The sequence below is a fragment of the Scylla paramamosain genome, chromosome 3, assembly GCF_035594125.1.
Source record: "Scylla paramamosain isolate STU-SP2022 chromosome 3, ASM3559412v1, whole genome shotgun sequence".
Taxonomy (NCBI): domain Eukaryota; kingdom Metazoa; phylum Arthropoda; class Malacostraca; order Decapoda; family Portunidae; genus Scylla; species Scylla paramamosain.
The window spans coordinates 19,536,135-19,561,520 of NC_087153.1; the positions used below are offsets into that span (position 1 = coordinate 19,536,135).

General features: G+C 36.9%; 1 long non-coding RNA gene across 4 annotated transcripts; it reads left to right on the plus strand.

Annotated features, from left to right (window-relative positions):
- The first annotated feature begins 267 nt into the window (after positions 1–267).
- Positions 268–22,188, plus strand: LOC135092560 (uncharacterized). 4 transcript variants are annotated; one of them, XR_010262926.1, is made up of 3 exons: positions 268–424; positions 2,459–2,571; positions 21,538–22,188. It is a non-coding gene; the product is annotated as an uncharacterized LOC135092560 (long non-coding RNA). The 4 variants fall into 4 exon arrangements; XR_010262927.1 differs by lacking the exon at positions 21,538–22,188 and adding an exon at positions 5,577–6,048; XR_010262924.1 differs by having other exon boundaries at positions 270–424; positions 2,459–2,565.
- Positions 22,189–25,386: the final 3,198 nt, after the last annotated feature.

The following is a 25,386-nucleotide window of genomic DNA, read 5'->3' on the forward strand; positions in this document are numbered from 1 at the left end:
TGTTCCTTTGATGGGGAACTTGTATCATTGTTAAAAGCTTAAAACCTGTAAAATAGCATGGATCCATCTGAATCTTTATTCAGTCAAAAGTTTATATGATGTGTAGACTATTCAAGCTTGCCAGCCTGGAGCCTGGAGCCTGCTTGTTGTAGAGTTGTCCTATGTTCTGTAGATTTGCTTGATATTATAAACAATTATGATAAAATTTTTGTAAACAATTTTGTTCTTTATTTCTTTCAGTATCAGATTCAGTATTTTCTCCATCTTATGGCAGCATATATTTTCAACACAGAGTGAGGGCAGTGTCATTCCTCCTGTCCACTACCCCAACTTCTACTCCCAACACTACCACAACAATGAGCGGTCTGGTGTGGTGGCTGAGGATTCTTTTGAAGAGGACAATGCTTCTGCTTCATCTGAGCAGGTCAGAAGGTGGATAGCAGCAGTACTAGTAGCAGACTGGTGTTACCTTGATGCTACTGCTACATTGCATTATTTGCATAGTTTTTTCAGTTATCATGGACTTTGTGTAATATGTATAAAAGTATATGAAGCTCAAGAAACTTGTTGATAAGGTTTATGTTCAGCATACAAATTGTAGGATGCAAAGACAAGGATTGAAATATCATTGCCACAATTCCTGACAAAGCATTTGGTGCCACAGAATATTCAGCAATGTAATGTTTGTTTGGCAAACAAACCAGTTTCCCTGAATGATAGCTTTATTTCTGCAGGTTAATACAGTCTCTCTATGGGGGAGAGTTTGGAGACAAAGCCAAGCATATATATATATATATATATATATATATATATATATATATATATATATATATATATATATATATATATATATATATATATATATATATATATATATATATATATATATATATATATATATATATATATATATATATATATATATATATATATATATATATATATATATATATATATGTGGTTTGTGAGCCAAGCATACTGATCATTACACTATCATGTGTAGTTTTAATATGTAATTTAGATCAAGGACAGTGCAGTGATAGAGGAAAAATTATTCACTAGATTTTTTCAGAGAAGTTTTATGACATAAAGGATTAAATGAATGATCAGTATATATATTGGCTCACTAGCTGCATCTCTTTAACACAGAAAGCTTTCACTAATTATCTCGGCCCAATTCATTAAGTGCATCGCTGTTGTGGGAGGGAAGATATGCAGTGTTTCCCTGCCATCTGTGGGAGTTACATTCCAGAGCCTCCTGCAAATAATTAAAATCTGTGAATATGGGAAACCATTCTTATAAGGATCAGAACTACCTATATTTATAGTTTAAACCTTAAACTATGCATCTCACATTTACTAAGCAATTCACTTTAAGACAATAAAAAACAGTTATTATATGTATAGTACATGATATTTTAATTAAAATACAGTGCACTATATAATAAAAGGGGAATAAGTTGATATGTACAATAAACCCTTGATATAATGAACTTCTATTTACCAAATTTCAGGTATAACAACCTATTTAAGGCTGCTGTCTCCTACCTCTCTCTCTCTCTCTCTCTCTCTCTCTCTCTCTCTCTCTCTCTCTCTCTCTCTCTCTCTCTCTCTCTCTCTCTCTCTCTCTCTCTCTCTCTATACACATATATAGCAAATTTTCATCTCAAGTGACCCACTCTCCCCCCATATGTGTTCGTTATATCTTGGGTTACTGTAATTTATAACTGAAAGAATAATTTGGGCTCTTTGGACTGAAAGACTGAGCTGGTGGTGACACCTGGCAACTCTGAAAACTCCCCATTAGTTAGGTTAGGTTAGGGAAAACTCTGCAAATATGCAAAACCATGAATATGTGAGGGAACGCTGATATATGCTATCTCTTATTTGTTGTAGATGTATTCCATTCTATTGGCATAGAACGATAGGAAAATGGCATCAAGGAAGTAGGGATGCCACCAAACTTTATGAGACTAGACATAACCTTGCACATAGAATTGCTGAACATAAAGGTATTTCTCCTTGAACTAATAATCAACCAGCTGTTCCATCATTTTCAGCAATAAGTCCCCATTCACATGAACATGATCATCCCTTTTTGTGACAAAGTTTTTAGAATACTACACAAGACAGAGTCCAATATGGATACAAAATTATTAGAGGCAATATATATTAAACACATAAATCCAGTACTGAATAATAACTTAACATCAAGTCAATCACATATTGTAAGATAATGTTTCGGAGGCCCGTTCCAATACCATTATCATAGTGTTAGGAACCCAACTTTTTCAGTCCCTCTCTCATTGCCATACAGGCAAGATGTGTGTGGATACTTATTGTTTTCTGTCAATCCAGTTTATAATCTTGGTGCTTGTAGTGTTTTGTTTTTTGTGTGTAGTGTCATATGATGTGAATTTTATACAACTTTTACATAGTATTTTATTGTTTTTTCTAGCTTGAAGCTGCCTGCAGAAATAGGCAAAACAGCAACTGACGAAAGAATAAAGTTGAAGGAAACTGGAGTTTCCCTGCAAAACAAGCTATCAAGAAGACCTATACAATGTGTGTGTATATATATATATATATATATATATATATATATATATATATATATATATATATATATATATATATATATATATATATATATATATATATATATATATATATATATATATATATATATATATATATATATATATATATCCTTGTCTTCATAATGCTCTTCATTGGCACTTGAAGCATGCATCACACTTTTGTATGATTGATCGTATAATTTTTCCTGAGTGGCCCAATCACCCACACTATCACATTCACTATCCAAGTCCTTCCTTCAGCCTTGACACATGCACTGTAATGATGGAACAGTATTTTTCTGTATGTCACAACTAGATAAGTGTAATCAACTAGGTTAACACACACACACATACAGGTATTTTTGAGGGCTTCAAGGAAGAGGATCTCAATGTAACTCATACAAATACATGAATGTGGATAACTAAAGAAGAAAATGTGAAAATACAAGAAGCTTAACAGCGATGATAAAGGCATGGAAGGAAGAAACAGAAGTGGGTGGCGACAATGTAAAAAAGATATCCAATGATATAATAGAGATGGAAAGGGAAAAAGAAAACAAAGAACTGAGAAGAGGTGACAAAAATAGTGGACTTAAATAAGAAATACTGTGAAGAGATTAAGAAACTCAAGAAAGAGAATGAAGAATTAAAGAAAACTTTGCAAGAGAGGTTAGGGTTGGAGGAGTGAGAGTTAGTTACAGAGGAAGTCAAAGGTTGGAAAGAGAGAGAACAGCAAAAGGTGGACATGGAGGACATAACAAGGCAACAGCAACAGAAACAACAAGGATATGGAAAAGCAAGTGATTAAAATAATAAAGGAAAAAAGTAATCTTGTGAGAGACACAGTACAGAGAAAGATGTGTATGGTGGTATTTGGGGTCAAGGAAAAGAACCTACCCATGAAAACAGCTAGAGAGAAAGAAGTGAAAAGAACTAAGGAAATTATAGCAGAAGTGGCAGAGGAAGGAGAGGGGAGAGTCGAACAAATTGAAGAGGTTTACAGGATCGGAAAGTATGACAAAAATAGAACAAAGCCAATGTAAAACAAGAATCATGTCACAAACAGCAGCAGAACATGTCTTGCAAAGAACAGGAAAATTGGCAAAAGCAAAAGGATTGAAGGAAATATGGATAAAAAGAGACATGAACGAAGAATAGAGAAGTAAACTAAAAGTCAAAAAATGAATAGAGAACACAGGAAAGTTGTGGACATGAAAGTGAGGAAATGGTGGCACAAAGATGCCACACAAGACCACCAAACAGAAGTTTAAAGATTATGTATACTAATGTAGATGGTTTGGTGTCCAGCCTACTGGAACTTGAAGACTATTTAAAGAACAATAAACCAGATGTGGTATGTTTAACAGGAACCAAACTAGAAGAGGAAATAAAGTTGGGATTTGCAAAGGAAGGATACAGTACATGGAAGAGGGACAGAAAAGGAAAGGGAAGAGAAGTGATGATATTGGTAAGAAAAGGATATTGTTGTTGAGGAAGTGGAATATGGTGATGGAATGGTAGAAACAATGAGTGTTGTGATTAAGATCAAAAGATGTGAAAAAAGGAAAATCATTGTGAAATACATACCACCAAAAACTAATGCATGGTAGACTAATAAATTCAAAAGTATGCAACTAGAAACAAAAAAATAGTATGGAGGAAATGATAAGGAAAGGTAACAAAGTACTCTTAGTAGGTGACTTCAACACTAAAAGAATTAACTGAGAGGAGATGGAAGTAACAGAAAATGTTGGGTCATGGAGTGAAGAACTTATGCAAACCATGATGATGAATACAACGAGACAGTGGGTGAATGAGCCTATAAGATGTAGAAGAGAAGAAGAACCATCACAGCTGGATTTAATGTTTATGAAAACCCCAGAAAGTAGACCAAGTATACATTGTCTGAGTTCAATGGGAAGAAGTGATCATGTGACAATAGAGATAGTACTACAGGAGGAAACAGTGTTGCACAGGAAAGAACAATACAGAAATTGGAGACAGAACTATGCTAAGGCAAACTTTGCAGAGCTTAGTAAGTTTTATTGAAAAATTAAATGGAAAGAGCAATTTGAAGGTAAAGTAGTGCAAGAAAAATATGAGATATTTTTGAGCAAGTATAGAGAGAGGATGCAACAGTTTGTACGGTTATAAAATGAAAATTGGGAAACAAGAACGGTATAATGGCAGGTGTGTAGAAGCAAATAAGAAAAAGGACAGGACATGGAAGAAAATGGCTATGGCCTGTTTTAAGACTATACAAGTGGAAATACCCTGGTCTGAGGCAATTCTCTCTCTCTCTCTCTCTCTCTCTCTCTCTCTCTCTCTCTCTCTCTCTCTCTCTCTCTCTCTCTCTCTCTCTCTCTCAAACAAAAAATAAAAAAGGTGGAGAAACAAGGGGAAAGGGAGATGAATGAACAGAAGGTAGCCAAAATCAAATTTGTACATTTGTGTGTGTTTGCATTTGTTTCTTATTTGTATTTTCACAGATTGACCCAAATCTAAATTACCATTTTTAATGAGAGAGAGAGAGAGAGAGAGAGAGAGAGAGAGAGAGAGAGAGAGAGAGAGAGAGAGAGAGAGAGAGAGAGAGAGAGAGAGAGAGAGAGAGAGAGAGAGAGAGAGAGAGAGAGAGAGAAATCACAAATACCTACTAACCTGGAAAGTGGAGTCCTTGATGATAAATTGGCTGGGATCAGCAGGGTGAACTGTGGCAGAAGTTTGGTGCATGGCAAATATGGCTTCAGGATGAGTAAATGGAGAGGCAGGAGGGAGTGATGGTTGTGGGGGAGATGATGAGTGAGCAGAAGGTGAGAAGGATGAGGAGAAAAAAGGTGATGGTGCAGAGAATGATGAGGAATGGACTAATGGGGAAGGGGAAATGTGAGATAATTTTGAGGACTCAAAGGCAGTAATAACAGGTGGTGTAGTGCTGAGGTGAGTATGGTCTGAGGCATGGCCAGGAGCTGCTGTATGACCAGATTTCTGAATTTCCAGTCAAAGTGTCTGGCTAAGAGTTGGAGATCTGGCAGAGAAGCTGTGGCCAGAGGAAGGAGGCTTGGCTGCTGCACCAGACCCATAGACCACATCTTTGGAGTGGCTTTGGCCTTGAGGTGCAGCCAGGTAGCTGTAGCTCACCACCTGCCAGAGAAAAGCTTTTTTAACCTCACTGCCTGCCAGGGAAGAGCTTTTTTAATTTCCATTTTAATCTTACATGATTAAGGTCATATGATTAATAGTTATACCATCTTCTGTATATCTAGCCTGGAGGTTGAGATGTGATGGAATGATTCCAAATGTGAATGTATACCATATTAAATCCTTGTCTCTACTTTCCTCCAAATGAGATCCATGGGCCTTGTAAAAAAAAGTTGGGAGTCCAATCTTTTAAAACTAGTAACTCTAATATTAGAGATTTGAGAGACAGAATGAAGCATAATTAAAGCTTTGATAAGCATTTATAAATCTGTACATTCTTTCAATTTTTTTTCACCATTTTTGAATGGCATATTGGAGTGATTTGAGTCAGAAATAACAATTTTGAACACTTTTGTTTCTATTTGTTGGTAATGTGTAATACCACTGATGAGAGACAAACTTTGTGCTTGGAAGGAAAGAACTGACACCCTTTCTCTATAAATTCTGCTTCACTGCATGCCACAAGTTTTATAATTTATATCAGAACTATTTCTAGACTAACCACTTCATAAGCATAATCATTTTGTCATCACAGTTTTCACTATGCTGCCTTATCACCATTGTGCTACAGTGATCTCAGATGCTTCTGATTTCATAATGAAAGTTAGGGTTCACTTTAAAACCAGTTGACAACTGATAGTCTAAATTCCAATCCAAGAAATGAATTTTGTATCATCAATGAATGAAAGTGCTTGATTGTTCTACAAGTTTGGTGAGGATTGAGGTTGCTGGTTAGTTCTGGGGAGTAGATTAGTAAAATTCTGAAGAAGTATTTTTTAACTGTCTTCACCCAGGAAAACATGCAGGAAATGCTGGATAGTGAAATTTTTAGAGCAGAAGAGAATGAGAAGCTGAAAGATATTACCATAATTAAGGAGATAGTGGAACAGGTGATAGATAGGCTAAGAAAGTTCAAGACACCAAGACCAGATGAAATATATCCCAGAGTAGTTGGGTTTAGGAAGGGGGATAAAACCCAGGGAGGAGGTAGGATTCTTTTAATCTCTAACGTTTCAGCTGAATAGCCATCCTCAGAGAGACTGATTTACATGAGTGAAAACACATTATTTATAACAACAAACAAAATTTTCTCATATGACATTCGTACAGAGTATTGCCATCCTGGCGTGTACCTCACCTAATTTTATTTTCCTAGTCAGGTGGCATTATTCGCCTACGTGACGAGCCTTTACTGGGGATTTTCCTTGTACCTGACCTGAGGGCCAATCTGGCGGAATTACCCGCCCACCTGATAAAACCTTCTCTGTGGTTAATGACTTCCCTAGTTGTTATGAGGGCTGCCTCTATAGCTTTTCTCATTCTTTTCTTCAATCCAACTTTAATTTCTTTAGCCTCTTCCCATTTTGGTAGGTGATTACATTTTTCTATGTTCAATACAAGGGAGTTTGATGTGTTGTGTTTTAAAACATCTTTCCTATGCTCTGCTATTCTTGTTTTAAGTCCCCTGCCTGTTTCTCCTATGTACTGCTTTGTACAACCTTTGCATGGTATGCTGTACACTACGCTGTTATTATTAACAAGTCCGGTCTCTTTAGTCCTCGTTAGCTCACCAATTTTCTCTCCCGCTAATGTTGCTATTTTTAATCCTGTTCTAGACAAATATTTATTAATTATGGAAGCCTTGTCCGAATTTGGTACACATGTATAACTCTCTCTTTTGCTGGTTGTACAGAGATCTTTATTCTCTTTGTTTTCAGTTGTTATTTTCTTTGCCTTATTCTTAAGCCTAACAAGGAGCCCTTCAGGATAACCCAGCTTTTTGAAAGTTGATATGATATATCATATTTCTTGCTCTAGGAAGTTGTTGCTGCAAATTCTGAACGCTCTTAAGTAAAAACCAATAATCACATCAGATTTGACTCTCATGCTGTGGGCTGAAAGGTAGTGAATGAAATCGTCCTTATTGGACATTCATTCACTTGTTAATAATAACAGCGTAGTGTACAGCATACCATGCAAAGGTTGTACAAAGCAGTACATAGGAGAAACAGGCAGGGGACTTAAAACAAGAATAGCAGAGCATAGGAAAGATGTTTTAAAATGCAACACATCAAACTCCCTTGTATTGCACATAGAAAAATGTAAACACCTACCAAAATGGGAAGAGGCTAAGAAATTAAAGTTGGATTGAAGAAAAGAATAAGAAAAGCTATAGAGGCAGCCCTCATAACAACTAGGGGAGTCATTAACCACAGAGAAGGTTTTATCAGGTGGGCGGGTAATTCCGCCAGATTGGCCCTCAGGTCAGGTACAAGGAAAATCCCCAGTAAAGGCTCGTCACGTAGGCGGATAATGCCACCTGACTAGGAAAATAAAATTAGGTGAGGTACACGCCAGGATGGCAATACTCTGTACGAATGTCAAATGAGAAAATTTTGTATGTTGTTATAAATAGTGTGTTTTCACTCATGTAAATCAGTCTCTCTGAGGATGGCTATTCAGCCAAAATGTTAGAGATTAAAAGAATCCTAACTCCTCCCTGGGTTTTTATCCCCCTTCCTAAACCCAACTACTTGTCAACATGAACAGTTCATATCCCAGAGTACTTAAGGAATGCAAAGAAGTTATTAGTGAACTGTTAGTTTCTGCCTTTAGGAAATCACTTGAGATACCGGTAATGTGGAGGCAAGTTTAAGCTTTAAGAAAGGAGATTTAAGCTTAACTTCTGTTGTAGATAAAATAATGAAGTCTGTAATAGTAAAGAACATTAGGGAACATTTAGACAAACATAACTTGATAAATTGGTCACAGCATAGCTTCACAAAGGGGAAGTCTTACCTGACAAACTTGTCAAGATTTTACTGTAAAGTTTACATGGCAGGAGATAATGCTGATAGTTATGACATCCTATATCTGGACTTCAGTGAAGTGTTTGACAAGGTACCCCATCAGAGGCTCCTGAGAAAGGTTAGGGCACACGGAATAGATGGGAAGGTGTTAGGGTGGATAAGGTTGTGGCTAAGTGACAGGCGACAGAGTCATAATAAACAGCTCTAAATCGGAGTGGGATTAAGTAATTAGTGGGGTGCCACAGGGATCAGTATAAGGGCCATTGATGTTTTTAATATACATCAGTGACTTGGATAGTTGAATTAGTTGTGACGTTAGTAAATTTGAGGATGACACGAAGATAGGTAGATTAATTAGATTAGAATTGGATGCCATTCCCTTGCAGGCAGATTTGGATAGGATGAACGAATGGACAGACAGATGGCAAATGCAGTTTAATATAAAAAAATGTAAAGTACTTAGCATAAGTAGAGGAAATCCACACAGAAGGTACACAATAAACAATGAACCTCTGGTAGGTTTAGGGTACAAAAAAGATTTAGAATTTATAGTTAGCTCTAAATTCCATATAAGAAAGCAATGCATAGAGGCCAGAAACAGGGCAAATAGGATATTAGGATTTATTTTTAAGAGTGTTAAAAGTAGAAGTCCCGAAGTAATATTAAAGTTATATTTGGTGCTGGTCAGACCTCATCTATATTATGCTGTGCAGTTCTGGTCCCCCATATTACAGGAAGTATATAGGTCTTTTAGAATCAATACAAAGGAGAATGGCTAAAAGGATACAAGGAGTGAGGAGTATTCCTTACAAAGAGAGATTGAAGCTGTTAAATTTACATTAAGAGAGATGTAGGTTAAGAGGGGACCTGATAGAAGTCTTTAAATGCTATAAGGGTTACAACACAGGGGATGTAAGCAAAATTCTTAGGATTAGTAACCAGGATAGAACAACAAATAACAGTTTTAAGCTTGAAAAATTTAGTTTAAAAAAGAGATAGGAAGGAATCAGTTCTCAAATAGAGTGGTAGATGAATGGAACGGACTCAGTAATCAGGTTGTTGGTGCTGGGTCATTAGGAAGCTTTAAGAGAAAATTAGAGATTTATGGATGGGGATTGATAGGTGGAAATAGGTAAGTATATTTCATACAGGAACTGCCACATGTATGCCTGATGGTTTCTTGCAGCTTCCATTTTTTATGTTCTTATATTCTTATGAGTATGTATCTTGAACCTGAGATATTATGCTTGTCTTATTATCACAGGGATATTGATCATAGAAAAGAAACACTCATCTTTTGTACTTACATTTTTTTTTTTTTTTGTGAATGTGAAAGAAAATGCCCTGACAGAATTAATTTTTCTTTTTAAGGAACATAATGAAAAAAGTTATATTTGCAATTGTCATGTTTGGGTTAACTATAATTAGCCTTAGTTTGTGTTGGCTACACACACTGGATCATGTGTGTTGCTGCTGTGATTATTAATGAGTGTAATTTCCAGAAATGTGATTTCAGTACTCTCCTAGCAAGTCAGTTAAACACACATGATTTATTCAAAGCAAAAGACTATTCAGTGTGTTTGAAGACTACTTGATATTGATAATAAAACCCATCTTAATGCTTACTTTCAGGTTTTTTTTCTGATTTTATTTTCAGACAAGGATATGTTCACATTGTTGTTGTTGTTGAGGAGAAACTGTTGTTCTTAGTGAGCTATGAAAGCCCTGACCCATTCATAGCTATGAATGTTCCATGGTTCTTAGTTGCGAATGATTTTGCTTTAAAAAATTACCAGCACTAAGATGTTCATAGCCCACTAAGATAAATCTTAGAAACATCTGGGAATGTGGCTTCTGGCTCCTCAGGGGTATGTTGTTGTCCGTCATAATAATGAAAGGCTTATGTGTTGTGTAAAAGTAAAATTAAGATAGCAGCCTGTTATTTATGGATAGCAAGCAGGCTGGAGGGAGGGAGAGTGTGAAGTGTGTGGGTGTCGTGGTGGGGAAGTGTCTCAGTGTGACACGTGAATCACTGCACGAGCTGTCATTGGCTGACTCTTCTCGTGCTGCTGTGGCGAGGGAGTTATTCTCTCTGGCCCCAGCAACTGATAGCTATCACTCAAGCGTGACAAAAAGGTTCTGTGGATAATTTCACTTGGATGGATTTTGACCCTAATGTGGGGTCCATTCTGATGTCTGCACTCTCTCTCGTCACGTTAGGAAGGTTGGGGATGACAATGCAATAAAATAGTAATTTTGACCACAAGGGCACTTAGATCACTCTGGCTCTGGGAACCTCATATAATATCTGATGCAATATGATCATAGGATAGTGCAATTAATTTTTTTTTTCCCCCTTCCCCCCTTTTTTCTTTTTTCTTTTTTTTTTTTTACCTAGGAGGGACACTGGCCATGGGCAACAAAAATCCAATAAAAAAAAAGCCCACTGTGATGCTAGTTCCAGAAAAGGGTCCAAACCGGTAGTCAAAAATTAAAGGATAAGTGTCTTGAAACCTCCTCCCTCTTGAAGGAATTCAAGTCATAAGAAGGTGGAAATACAGAAGCAGGTAGGAAGTTCCAGAATTTACCAGAGAAAGGGATGAATGATTGAGAATACCAGTTAACTCTTGCATTAGAGAGGTGGACAGAATAGGGGTGAGAGAATGAAGAAAGTCTTATGCAGCAAGGCTGCAGGAGGAGGAGAGGCATGCAGTTAGCAAGATCAGAAGAGCAGCTAGCTTGAAAACTGCAGTAGAAGATAGCTAGAGATGCAATATTGCAGCGATGAACAGAGGCTGAAGACAGTCAGCTGGAAGAGAGGAGTTGATGAGACGAAAAGCTTTTGATTCCACCCTGTCTAGAAGAGCAGTAATAGTAGAACCTCCCAGACGTGTGAAGCATACTCCATACATGCACGGATAAGGCCCTTGTACAGAGTTAGCAGTGTGGGGGTGGGTGAGAAAAACTGGCAGAGATGTCTCAGAACACCTAACTTCATAGAAGCTGTTTTTAGCTAGAGATGAGATGTGAAGTTTCCAGTTCAGATTATAAGTAAAGGACAGACCGAGGATGTTCAGTGTAGAAGAGGGACAGTTGAGTGTCACTGAAGAAGAGGGGATAGTTGTCTGGAAGGTTGTGTCGAGTTGATGGATGGAGGAATTGAGTTTTGAGACAACAAACAATACCAAGTTTGCTCTGCCCCAATCAGAAATTTTAGAAAGATCAGAACTCAGGTGTTCTGTGGCTTCCCTGCGTGAAATGTTTACTTCTTGAAGGGTTGGATGTCTATAAAAAGATGTGGAGAAGTGCTGGATGGTATCATCAGTGTAGGAGTGGATAGGACAAGAAGTTTGGTTTAGAAGGTCATTGATGAATAATAAGAAGAGAGTGGGTGCCAGGACAGAATCCTGAGGAACACCACTGTTAATAGATTTAGGAAAAAACAGTGACCATCTACCACAGCAGCAACAGAATGGTCAGAAAGGAAACTTGAGATGAAGTTACAGAGAGAAGGACACAAGCCATAGGAAGGTAGTTTGGAAATCAAAGCTTTGTGCCACACTCTATCAAAAGCTTTTGATATATCCAAGGCAACAGCAAAAGGTTCACCAAAATCTCTAAAAGAGATGACTGAGACTCAGTAAGGAAACCCAGAAGATCACCAGTAGAGCGGCCTTGACAGAACCCATACGGTGATCAGATAGAAGGTTGTGAAGTGACAGATGTTTAAGAATCTTCCTCTTGAGGAAGATTGATTCAAAAACTTTAGATAGGCAGGAAATTAAAGCAATAGGATGGTAGTTTGAGGGATTAGAACAGTCTTCCTTTTTAGGAACAGGCTGAATGTAGGCAAACTTCCAGCAAGAAGGAAAGGTAGATGTTGACAGAGTTGAAAGAGTTTGACTAGGCAAGGTGCAAGCACGGAGGCACAGTTTTGGAGAACAATAGGAGGGATCCCATCAGGCAACCTTTCAAATCAATAATTAATTAGAAAGTTATTATAATATCTGTACCACTATTTCTTACCATAGATAGTATACATTTAGTTCAGATAATACTCCATTCTTGGCATCACACTTATTGAAACATCACACAACATCTCTATAATGGTCAGAAACAAGTCCATGTAGCCATGCACGGTGTGCACTGTGTTGTGTATTTACCTAGGTGTAATATACAGGGCCCGAGCTACACTCAAGTGGTCCCATCTCCATACCTATACATGTCTAATTTTTCCTTTAGTTTGTGTACACTTGTTGCCAAAACTATACATATCTTCTTTTAGTCCATTCCAAACTTCAGTGTGTCTTTGTGGAAAACTATTCTTTGTGTTGTTCAGACATCTTCTTTTCCCTACTTATGTGAGTGTCCCATTCTACTGTCATGACTGCTTGTCTCTTTTAGTAATGGTTTTGTCATTACCAACTTCCATTTTGTTTGCCAACTTGTAGATAGTTATCAAATCTCTTTCTCTCCTTTGTTCCAGTATTGGTAAGTATATTTTTTCTAATCTTTCTTCATAGCTTAATTCCTCAAATTCTGCCACCATTTTTGTTCCTATTGTTTGTATTCTTCCTAGCTTGTTTACATGCTTCTTACATAGAGACTACACAACTGCTGCATATTCCAATCTAGGTCTTATTATCATAGGGATTATTTTTCTCATCTTACTTTTGTTCATGAGGTGAGAAGCTGTACTATGTTTCATAGTAATCTGTAAATGTTCCTCATATTCTACCTATATGCTTCTCTGGTTGGAAGTTATCTGGCTTTACTACTCCTAGATCCTTTTCTTCCTGGATCCTTTTAATATATTTGTTTTCTACCTTGTATGTCCAATGTGGTCTTCTATTCACTTCTGCACATCTCCATCATATGACATTTGCTTACATCGAATTTAACTTCCCATTTTTTGCTCCATTCACAAATTTTATTGGTCATTTTGTAGATATTCACAGTCTTTGCAACTTTTTATTTCTTTCTGTAATTTAGCATTATCTGCAAATAGGCTGTTGTAGCTATCAATTTTTTCAAGAATATCATTTATATAAACAATGAACAATACCATATTGGTGATAGTACTGACCCTTGTGGCACACCACTCTTTACTGTTTTCCAAACCAACTTTTCATCATTAGCTACTGTTCTCATTTCTCATCATTTTAAGTAATTTTCCATCCACTTTATACTTGTCCCATGTAGTCTCTTAATATTTTCAAGTTTCCACATAAGTCTTTCATGGGGGAACCTTGTCAAAAGCTTTTTATCAGATCTAGTTATATACAGTCCACAAATGCTTCTCTTTCCTACATGATGTCATCACTCTTGAGCTGAAGCTTAATAGATTTGTTACACATGATTTTCTTTTCCTGGAGCCATATTGTTTGTCTGTTATTATTCCTTCTTTTATAAGAATTCTGCTGCCCATTGTGTGTGTGTGTGTGTGTGTGTGTGTGTGTGTGTGTGTGTGTGTGTGTGTGTGTGTGGGGAGGGGGACAGAATTTGATGACACTGACATTACAGTGTCCCTTCATAATGTGCAATTAGTGATTGGGTGCCAATTATACCAGAGACACTCTTCAGTGAATTCTTTCACTCATAATACCCCATAATCAATGATCTAGTGCCTCTAAATATTACAGTAATAAAATTATTTTGTAATCACCTTTCAACAAGCATTACCTACTCAGCTAGACTACCAGTATGCAGAAACTTCTGCTAGCCCCTAAGCAACGGGTTTTTTGTGCAGAAACCTCTTCTTGTAATGAGTTTTTAGAGAAAAATAACTCTTATTCCTAGTTATATCTCATTTAGTACAGATTCTAGAATAATGAAACTTACAGCATAAGAAGCACCTATCCTTCTCCATTCTAGTGGTACTTTTGTCTGACTCATTATTTTAGTTCAACAGGAAGTAAAGGTGTGTTCATTATGCTGGATATAGTACTGGCTACAGCTCACTTGCCCCACCTGCCCTCACTGCTTTCCCCACATATCAAAAGGAATGTTCTTCCACTGTGACTCCTTGTTTAACAGCACTTAATGGGAGTGGATGAGGTTAGCTTGCATTTGCACTTAGCCATTCATTAGGATGAGGGCAGATCACCTCCTTCCATGATACTTGCCTTGTATAGAATACCAGATGGCAAGTCACTAAAAGTGGTAGGGAGCAGCTTTGTAAATGTTGCTAAGTAATGTTCAAAATATCTCTCTCCCACTTTCATTTTGATTTAAGGATTGAAAATCATGAGGCACATACATTCATTACCCATCAGAGCCCTGAAATGCACACCACTGTGTTGCTTGTTGCTCAGGGGGTTAAAATTATTGATACCTGTGAGATGTTATTCTAAAAACTGGAAAAATAAATAACAGGCAGCTCTAAATAAATTATATACTGTCGACAAATAACAACAGTAGCTTATGTAAAAAGGAACATAAATGCTTGGTACACATTTTTAGACCTCAGCTAGGATGTGAAAACATGAGCTAAAGCTAAACTAGATGTGATGTACTTTATGATTATGTCAGCTAAAGGCTTGTCCTTTAAGCTTGTCAGATCTGGTTTCAATCCCTGGTCACATCCACTTCCCATGTTTATACATTTTTTTTTTCATAATTTTTAATTTTGTAATAGGAAATGTATTTCTTTGTTTAACTATGACATTGGCAACATGGTGGTGGGATGGTCTTAAAAGATTTCATATAGGGGAAAGAATAAAGCCTAGTATGAACTTATGATGGCATTGTTTTGTTGCGTCAAACAGGAAATGAGTGTCCCACCCAAAAAAGGGAGAAAACATGAATGGAGCAGGGGCTTCCTAGTGAATACTCTGGTAAACCTTGCAAGACCAGAACCACACTTCCCAGACACACACTTTGGATTGTTTGGATACTTATTGTACCACATTAAATTAATGAAACATCAGAAATTAACCTAGAAGGAAGAGCCATGTAATGCAGTGATAGGACACAAATATGAGCCAAAGCTAGATTAGCTGTGAGGTACCTCATGGTCCAGTTAGTTAAGGCTTGGTATTCTGGTATGTTCATTCCTGGTTCAGTCCCTGATCACATCTACCTCCCTTTTTTTTCTTTTTTTCCCCTTCATGTAGGAGTGGCACAGGCCAAGGGAAACAAAAATTCCAGCAAAAAAAAAAAAAAACAGCCACTGAGGTGCCAGTCCCCAAACAGTCAAAAATGTTAGTCAAAAATACAAGTTAAGTGTCTTGAAACCTCACTCTTGAAAGAGTTCAAGTCATAGGAAGGTGGAAATACAGAGGCAGGCAGGGAGTTCCAAGGTTTACTAGAGAAAGGGATGAATGATTGAGAATACTGGTTAACTTGCATTAGAGAAGTGGACAGAATAGGGATGAGAGAAAAAAGAAAGTCTTATGCAGCAAAACCAAGGGAGGAGGGGAGGCATGCACTTCACAAGATAAGAAGAGCAGTTGGCATGAAAATAGCAGTAGAAGATAGCAAGAGATGCAACATTGCAGCAATGAGAATGAGGCTGAAGACGGTCAGTTAGAGGAAAGGAGTTGATGAGATGGAAAACTTTTGATTACACCCTATCTAAAAGATAGCATACTACATACATGGACGGATAAGGAGGGGTGGGGGTGAGAAAAACTGGTGAAGAAGACTGATGCCTAACTTCACAGAAACTGTTTTAGCTAGAGATGAGATGTGAAGTTTCCAGTTTAGATTATGATTAAAGGACAGAGGACAGACTGAGGATGTTCAGTGTAGAGAAAGGGGACGGTTGAGTGTCACTGAAGAAGAGGGGATAGTTGTCTGGAAGGTTGTGTCGAGTTGATAGACGGAGGAATTGAATTCTTGGGACACTGAACAATACTAAGTTCACTCTCCCCCAGTCAGAAATTTTGGAGAGATCAGAAGTCAGGAATTCTGTGGCTTCCTTGTGTGAACTGTTTACTTCCTGAAGGGTTGGACGTCTACAAAAAGACGCGGAAAAGTGCAGGGTGGTATCATCAGCATAGGAATGGATAGGACAAAAGTTTGGTTTAGAAGGTCATTGATGAATAATAGGAAGAGAGTGGGTGACAGGACAAAACCCTGAGGAACACCATTGTCAATAGATTTAGGAGAAGAACAGTGACCATCTACCACAGTACCAATAGAATGGTCAGAAAAGAAACTCGAGATCAAGTTACCAAGAGAAGGATAGAGGCTGTAGGAGGGTAATTTGGAAATCAAAGCTTTGTGCCACTCTATCAAAAGCTTTTGATATGTCTAAGGCATCAGCAAAAGATTCACCAAAATCTCTAAAAGAGGATAATCAAGACTCAGTAAGGAAAGCCGGATCACCAGTAGAGTGGCATTGACGGAACCCATACTGTTGATCAGATAGAAGGTTGTGAAGTGATAGATGTTTAAGAATCTTCCTGTTGATGCATCAAAAACTTCAGATAAGCAGGAAATTACAGCAACAGGATGGTTATTTGAGGGATTAGAACGGTCACGCTTTTTAGGAATAGGCTGAATGTAGGCAAGCTTCCAGCAAGAAGAAAAGATAGATGTTGATAGACAAAGATGAAAGAGTTTGACTAGGCAAGGTGCAAGCACAGAGGAGCAGTTTTGGAGAACAATAGGAGGGACCCCATCAGGTCCATAAGCCTTCCGAGGGTTTAGGCCAGCAAGGGCATGGAAAACATCATTGTGAAGAATTTTAATAGGTAGCATGGAGGATGGAGGAGAGGGAGGAACAAGCCCTGAATTGTCCAAGGTAGAGTTTTTAGCAAAGGTTTGAGCAAAGAGTTCAGCTTTAGAGATAGATATGATAACAGTGGTACTATCTGGTTGAAATAAAGGAGGGAAAGAAGAAGCAAAGTTATTGGAGATGTTTTTGGCTAGGTGCCAGAGATCACGAGGGGAGTTAGATCTTGAAAGATTTTGACACTCTATTAATGAAGGAGTTTTGGCTAGTTGGAGAACAGACTTGGCATGGTTCCGGACAGAAATATAAAGTGCAAGAGATTCTAGTAATGGAAGGCTCAGGTACCTTTAGTGAGCTACCTCTCTATCATGAATAGCAGGAGAACAGGCTGTGTTAAACCAAGGTTTGGAAGGTTTAGGTATGGGCAGAAATATAAAGTGCAAGAGATTCTGGTAATGGAAGGCTCAAGTACCTTTTGTGAGCTACCTCTCTATCATGAATAACAGGAGAACAGGCTGTGTTAAACCAAGGTTTGGAAGGTTTAGGTCGAGAAAAAGAGTGAGGAATGTAGGGCCCGATGCCAGACACTATCACCTCCGTTATGCGCTCGGCACACAGTCTCTGGCACAGAAGCAGTAGTCATTCCAAGGAAATTCAGCAAAATACCTCCTCAGTTCCCCCCAACTAGCAGAGGCAAAACACCAGAGGCACCTCTCCTTAGGAGATCCTGAGGATGGATTGGAGCAATAGGACAAGATACAGATATGAGATTGTGATTGGAGGAGCCCAATGGAGAAGATAGGGTAACAGCATAAGCAGAAGGATTAGAGGTTAGGAAAAGGTCAAGAATATTGGGTGTATCACTTAAACACTTAAACACTTAAACACTTTATTATAGCCTAGGTTTATACATTTCATTATTGGATAGGTATACATTATTGGCCAGCCTATGTATAAGCTTGATGCTTTTCAGGCAAATGAAAAATTTAAAAGTACATTACTTAAAGTAAACACAATAGACAACTTAAAATCGAAAAATCTATCATGAAGATAAATAAAAACATAATATGATAAGGTTTATACAGAATAATATATATCTATATTGTTATAAAGTTGAGTATGAAGATGGATGGGATGACACATAGGGTTAGGTGATATAAATTGATACATATATGAGACTGAAATCATATAGATGTGTTTAAAAATAAAGTACAGGAAAGATGATAAAGTTTTGTAGGGTTAGTTTTGTAAGATCAGGGGGGAAGTAATATAAGGTATGAGTGTAGGAAGTGACTGATTAGTATGCATCTCTAAAACGGTCAAGGATATGAGCAGGGTGTTGCACCAATTGGAGGATAGCAAAGTTGAAGGCTAGTTCACCATGATGGTCAGTGAAGGGAGAGGAAACCCAAAGCTGGTGGTGAACATTGAAGTCTCCAAGAATGGAGGTCTCTGCAAAAGGGAAGTGAGTCAGAATGTGCTCCACTTTGGAGGTTAAGTAGTCAAAGAATTTCTTATAGTCTGAGGAGTTAGGTGAGAGGTATACAGCACAGATAAATTTAGTTCGAGAGTGACTCTGTAATAGTAGCCAGATGGTGAAAAACTCGGAATATTCAAGAGTGTGGGCACAACAGCAGGTTAAGTCATTGCGCACATAAACGCAACATTCAGCTTTGGATTGAAAATGAGAATAAAGAAAGTAGGAGGGAACAGAAAAGGGGCTATTGTAAGTTGCCTCAGACACCTATGTTTCAGTGAGGAAAAGAAGATAAGGTTTAGTAGAGGAGAGATTGTGTTCTAGAAATTGAAAACTAGATCTAAGACTGTGAATGTTGCAGAAATTAATGAAGAAAAAGTTGAGGGGGGGGTCTCAAGAGACTTAGGGTTGATACCAGAAGACACTAGCCTTGATGAGCATCATCAACAGGACCCATCAAGTAAATTTTAAGTTGGTTTTTACCTAATTATTTTTTATTATTTTATTCATAATACTGTACATGCATATCATAAATAAAGATGAGGTTTACTAGAGGAGAGGTGATGTTGTACAGATAGAAAATTATATCTAAGACAGCAAATGTTACACAATTTAATGAAGAAAAGTTATAATATACCAGTAAAATGCCTTGGAAGGCAATTAACGAGCAAAGATGTCAGTAATGCATCAGTGGAAGGGGTATTTCAAGAAGAGAGAGAGAGAGAGAGAGAGAGAGAGGCAACTTCAGGCACCCCACACTTGCCTAATATTCAAATCACTCTAGCTCAAAACTCTGCAAGAGCCCAGTGGTTGTGCTATATACCACTTGATAGGAAATTTCATTTTGTGTTCAGTGGTATCTATCCGCTCTCATTGAGGCAAAAGAAAATTGGTGAAAATTGCAGAAAACTGATGGTCACTTTACAAAAAGTTTTGTATTGTATTTTGCATATGCACAGTAGTATTGCAAATTTCATATGATTTTTCATTATAACTTGTATTACTCTTATTACCAACAAAAATTTGAGCTTGATCAGTTAATTACTTAAAAAGTTGTAATTTTGACTTTGTGCATGTACAGTGCTACTTCAAAGTTGACGTAAGGAATTTTATTAAAATTATAACATGACACCTCTTAAGTTTCATTAAAACTGGTTGAGTAGTTTTTGAGAAATCCCATTTCTGACACCCTTCTACTTTTAGTAAGTTAACTTCACCCAATAGAAGAGATGAAAGCTATATCATATAAAATTGATAGAGGTGTGCTATCATATGATGCTAATTTTGTTACGATCAGCCACATAGTTCTGGAGATATTAGCGATTGAATAGGGTTATGGTCAGACTGAGCCAGGCCCCTCAAAACGAAACAACAACCTCCATAGTAAACTTTGTTTTGCTCATAATTAATTTCTCACTCTTTCATAAAAGAGAACATAGGTATCCATTTAATCATGATGAGTTTCCCTTCAATACAGGGACTGTAATATATATACCTCCCATATTTATAATATATGAATTTCTCACTCTTTCATAAAAGAGAACATAGTTATCCATTCAATCATGATGATTTCCCCTTCAATACAGGGACTGTAATATATATACCTCCCATATTTATAATATATGAATTTCTCACTCTTTCATAAAAGAGAACATAGTTATCCATTCAATCATGATGATTTCCCCTTCAATACAGGGACTGTAATATATATACCTCCCATATTTATAATATATGAATTTCTCACTCTTTCATAAAAGAGAACATAGTTATCCATTCAATCATGATGAGTTCCCCTTCAATACAGGGACTGTAATATATATACCTCCCATATTTATAATATATTAATTTCTCACTCTTTCATAAAGGAGAACATAGAGTTCTTTGTTTAATCATGATTAGTTCCTTTTCATTACATGGACTGTACTAAATACATATTTTTCTTAAGCTACTTTTTTAGAATACTTTTGGCTTAAGTTGAGAACTTGACCGCCCTGATTTGAGGAATGGTGAAGTGGAGCCACCAGGCACAATATCTACCAATTCACAAAACAGAGCAATGACTAAATTTTGACTTCTCTATTTCCTTAGTTTGGTGGCATTCCTACTTCCTTGATGCCATTTTCCTATCATTCTATGCCAATAGAATGGAATACATCTACAACAAATAAGAGATAGCATATATCAGCGTTCCCTCACATATTCATGGTTTTGCATATTTGCAGAGTTTTCCCTAACCTAACCTAACTAATGGGGAGTTTTTAGAGTTGCCAGGTGTCACCACCAGCTCAGTCTTTCAGCCCAAAGAGCCCAAATTATTCTTTCAGTTATAAATTACAGTAACCCAAGATATAACGAACACATATGGGGGGAGAGTGGGTCACTTGAGATGAAAATTTGCTATATATGTGTATAGAGAGAGAGAGAGAGAGAGAGAGAGAGAGAGAGAGAGAGAGAGAGAGAGAGAGAGAGAGAGAGAGAGAGAGAGAGAGAGAGAGAGAGAGGCAGCAGACAGCAGCCTTAAATAGGATGTTATACCTGAAATTTGGTAAATAGAAGTTCATTATATCAAGGGTTTATTGTACATATCAACTTATTCCCCTTTTATTTTATAGTGCACTGTATTTTTTAATTAAAATATCATGTACTATACATATAATAACTGTTTTTTATTGTCTTAAAGTGAATTGCTTAGTAAATGTGAGATGCATAGTTTAAGATTTAAACTATAAATATAGGTAGTTCTGATCCTTATAAGGATGGTTTCCCATATTCACAGATTTTAACTATTTGCAGGAGGTTCTGGAATGTAACTCCCACAGATGGCAGGGAAACACTGCATATCTTCCCTCCCACAACAGCGATGCACTTAATGAATTGGGCCAAGATAATTAGTGAAAGCTTTCTGTGTTAAAGAGATGCAGCTAGTGGGCCAATATATATACTGATCGTTCAATTAATCCTTTATGTCATAAAACTTCTCTGAAAAAATCTAGTGAATAATTTTTCCTCTCTCACTGCACTGTCCTTGATCTAAATTACATATTAAAACTACACATGATAGTGTAATGATCAGTATGCTTGGCTCACAAACCATATATATATATATATATATATATATATATATATATATATATATATATATATATATATATATATATATATATATATATATATATATATATATATATATATATATATATATATATATATATATATATATATATATGCTTGGCTTTGTCTCCAAACTCTCCCCCATAGAGAGACTGTATTAACCTGCAGAAATAAAGCTATCATTCAGGGAAACTGGTTTGTTTGCCAAACAAACATTACATTGCTGAATATTCTGTGGCACCAAATGCTTTGTCAGGAATTGTGGCAATGATATTTCAATCCTTGTCTTTGCATCCTACAATTTGTATGCTGAACATAAACCTTATCAACAAGTTTCTTGAGCTTCATATACTTTTATACATATTACACAAAGTCCATGACAACTGAAAAAACTATGCAAATAATGCAATGTAGCAGTAGCATCAAGGTAACACCAGTCTGCTACTAGTACTGCTGCTATCCACCTTCTGACCTGCTCAGATGAAGCAGAAGCATTGTCCTCTTCAAAAGAATCCTCAGCCACCACACCAGACCGCTCATTGCTGTGGTAGTGTTGGGAGTAGAAGTTGGGGTAGTGGACAGGAGGAATGACACTGCCCTCACTCTGTGTTGAAAATATATGCTGCCATAAGATGGAGAAAATACTGAATCTGATACTGACAGAAATAAAGAACAAAATTGTTTACAAAAATTTTACCATAATTGTTTATAATATCAAGCAAATCTACAGAACATAGGACAACTCTACAACAAGCAGGCTCCAGGCTCCAGGCTGGCAAGCTTGAATAGTCTACACATCATATAAACTTTTGACTGAATAAAGATTCAGATGGATCCATGCTATTTTACAGGATTTAAGCTTTTAACAATGATACAAGTTCCCCATCAAAGGGACAACAAACTAAAGACAAGTATGCAATCTCCTTCACTTTGTGTGCCTTCTTGTTGCAGTAAAATAATGCTCAGCTTCATTTATCCAATTTTCATGGTTTAAACGAAACCTTTCTTATCAAAGATAATATAAGTTGTGGGATTTAGTTCACAATCAAATCAACATTTCTCTATTTTACCTACATCTGACATCTCTATTCATATGAATTTTTCAACAGCTACCCACCCACCAAGAGAAGAGTGCTGTGGAGATCTCCATCACCCACAATAAGTCCCTGAAATGCCTAAATAAACTTGGGATTCATGTCAAATAAAAACAAAACTCACTGGGACATAGTACACATTTGCAAGAGTCCAAGGCAAGACTATCCCACCATCTGTGTACCATGGAATGCTCCCAACAACTGGAGTTACCCACAACTGAGCTGCACTTGGTGCCAATAACCACTCATTCTCAGATACCCAACTCCTAAGCAAATCAATGCTGCATCTGATTACCACTAGGACAATACTTAGTAAAAATTAACAAAGGTGGGGAGTTCCTCAGTCTATTACCATTACTGGGTAGGATACAGATGGAGAAATAGTACAAAAGACAGTTCAGTATTTGGTACAGTAGAGAACACTAACCCTCACCTATAGAAAGAGATCAGCCATCAATACTTTCAAAGGAATAATTTCATCACTGTAATCAGTTTCAGGTCCCTTCAATAAACCTTGCATGTCACTAGGTCATGGACCATGCTTCTATGAAAAGGCACAGATCAATGCCTCTTATGAAAGAGCACAGAGTTGATCAGGAATGAAAAAAGAAAAACTTAACTGACTTTGGAATCAAATATCTAAACTACATCTCTGTAAAAAAGATAGGGAGACTGAAAGAAATTTAATTGGAAAACATTCTATACAACATGGACAACCAAGGTCATGTGACCTTCTTAACATAATTCCTCCTATCAAATCACAATCTAAAAGCTTAAACACCTGATACGTTGAGGCTCCTACACACATTATGAACAAATGGTTCCCAGCCTTTTTTAGGAGATTAGTACAATGCCATGTTAACCTTCACATTATCATCCAAACATCAATTTAAAAAGCTAAATACTTATCAAGTGAATTTACACATGCTTCAACACTCAAATGCAGAATCCTGCACACAAACTTGACATGCCTTTGACAACTTTTTTATTGTCATATAAGAGAAATAATAAATCACCACCTCATTTCCTTCCCTCTTATGTTGCTTAGTGTTTTGAGAACATGCTGCCATACATACATAGCACAACACAAGTACAAAAATTAAGAGTGAAACATTGTGAAAACAAGGAATAAATATGTTTCATGTGACAGCATAGGAAGTGAAGCACAAGAAGTACAAGTGGCTAGGTGTACAGGCCACACACCTACCTGGCTTGGTCTCAGGTTCAACACCCGGGCTTGGCGGGGCACGGCGGCCATGCCTGCTGCTAATGACCTGGCCTGTACCTGGTTGATTCGGGCTTCATCCTCAGCCGTCAAAAGCTTGTTGTTGATAATTCTGTGCCATCACCAGGGAATGGAACAGAAGGGAAGGGGAGGTGAAGAGAAAAAAGACAGTGGGTAAGGATATAAGAACTTCTGAAAATATGCAATAAAGGGAGAATGGAAAAAGGAAGATGAAAATGAAATTTAGGAGATTACAAGGAGGTTGGTGGGTTCCCCTTGTTACTAATACTGTACATACTGTATATGGATGAATAAAGCTACAAAATATCTTTTATCTTGCCTCCTTAAAAAAAAGTCAATACTGACCTTCATTAGCATCCTTAAAAATTTCATCAGATACAAAACAAAACTGCTGTTATAGTGACTTAAACACTCCATATCATCTGTCAGCCCCTGCAGGCTCCACACTGAATAAAAGGGTCACACCTGTCAGTACAGCAGTCATGTGAACCTTTATGACTTGTCTCACAGTACTTGCACACAACCAAAATATATAAATGACCACATATTTTACACTTCCCTCAGCTTGTTAAGTGTGGTTCAACAGCCCCCACAACAAATGATCTGTCTCATTGTAGCAACAGCATGTCTTTATCAACTGCACACACACACACACACACACACACACACACACACACACACTAGCTCTAATTTTGTATATCATTTTATGTAAATTATATGCTAAATGACCAAAGAAAATATATGTCTGTAAATGATGCTACAGTCATGAAGATAATCATGCAAAATGAAAAGTGGAGAATTATCAGAAAATTCTGAATATAATGGAGCCAATCTGATTATTAACATGAATATGACGGAGTCAAGATTGATAAATGGAGCTAAGAAATAGCATATGTTGGAAATGGGACAAGAGGATAAAGAAACAAAGATGGGTGGTCGTAGAATAAAGTGATAGAGTGAGAGAAACTTGGAAGTAGCACTAGAGAAATGAATATGATTACTTCAAGAACTAAATAAATGTTGATAAATTTGAAAGTGGTGTATATATATATATATATATATATATATATATATATATATATATATATATATATATATATATATATATATATATATATATATATATATATATATATATATATATATATATATATATATATATATATATATATATATATATATATATATATA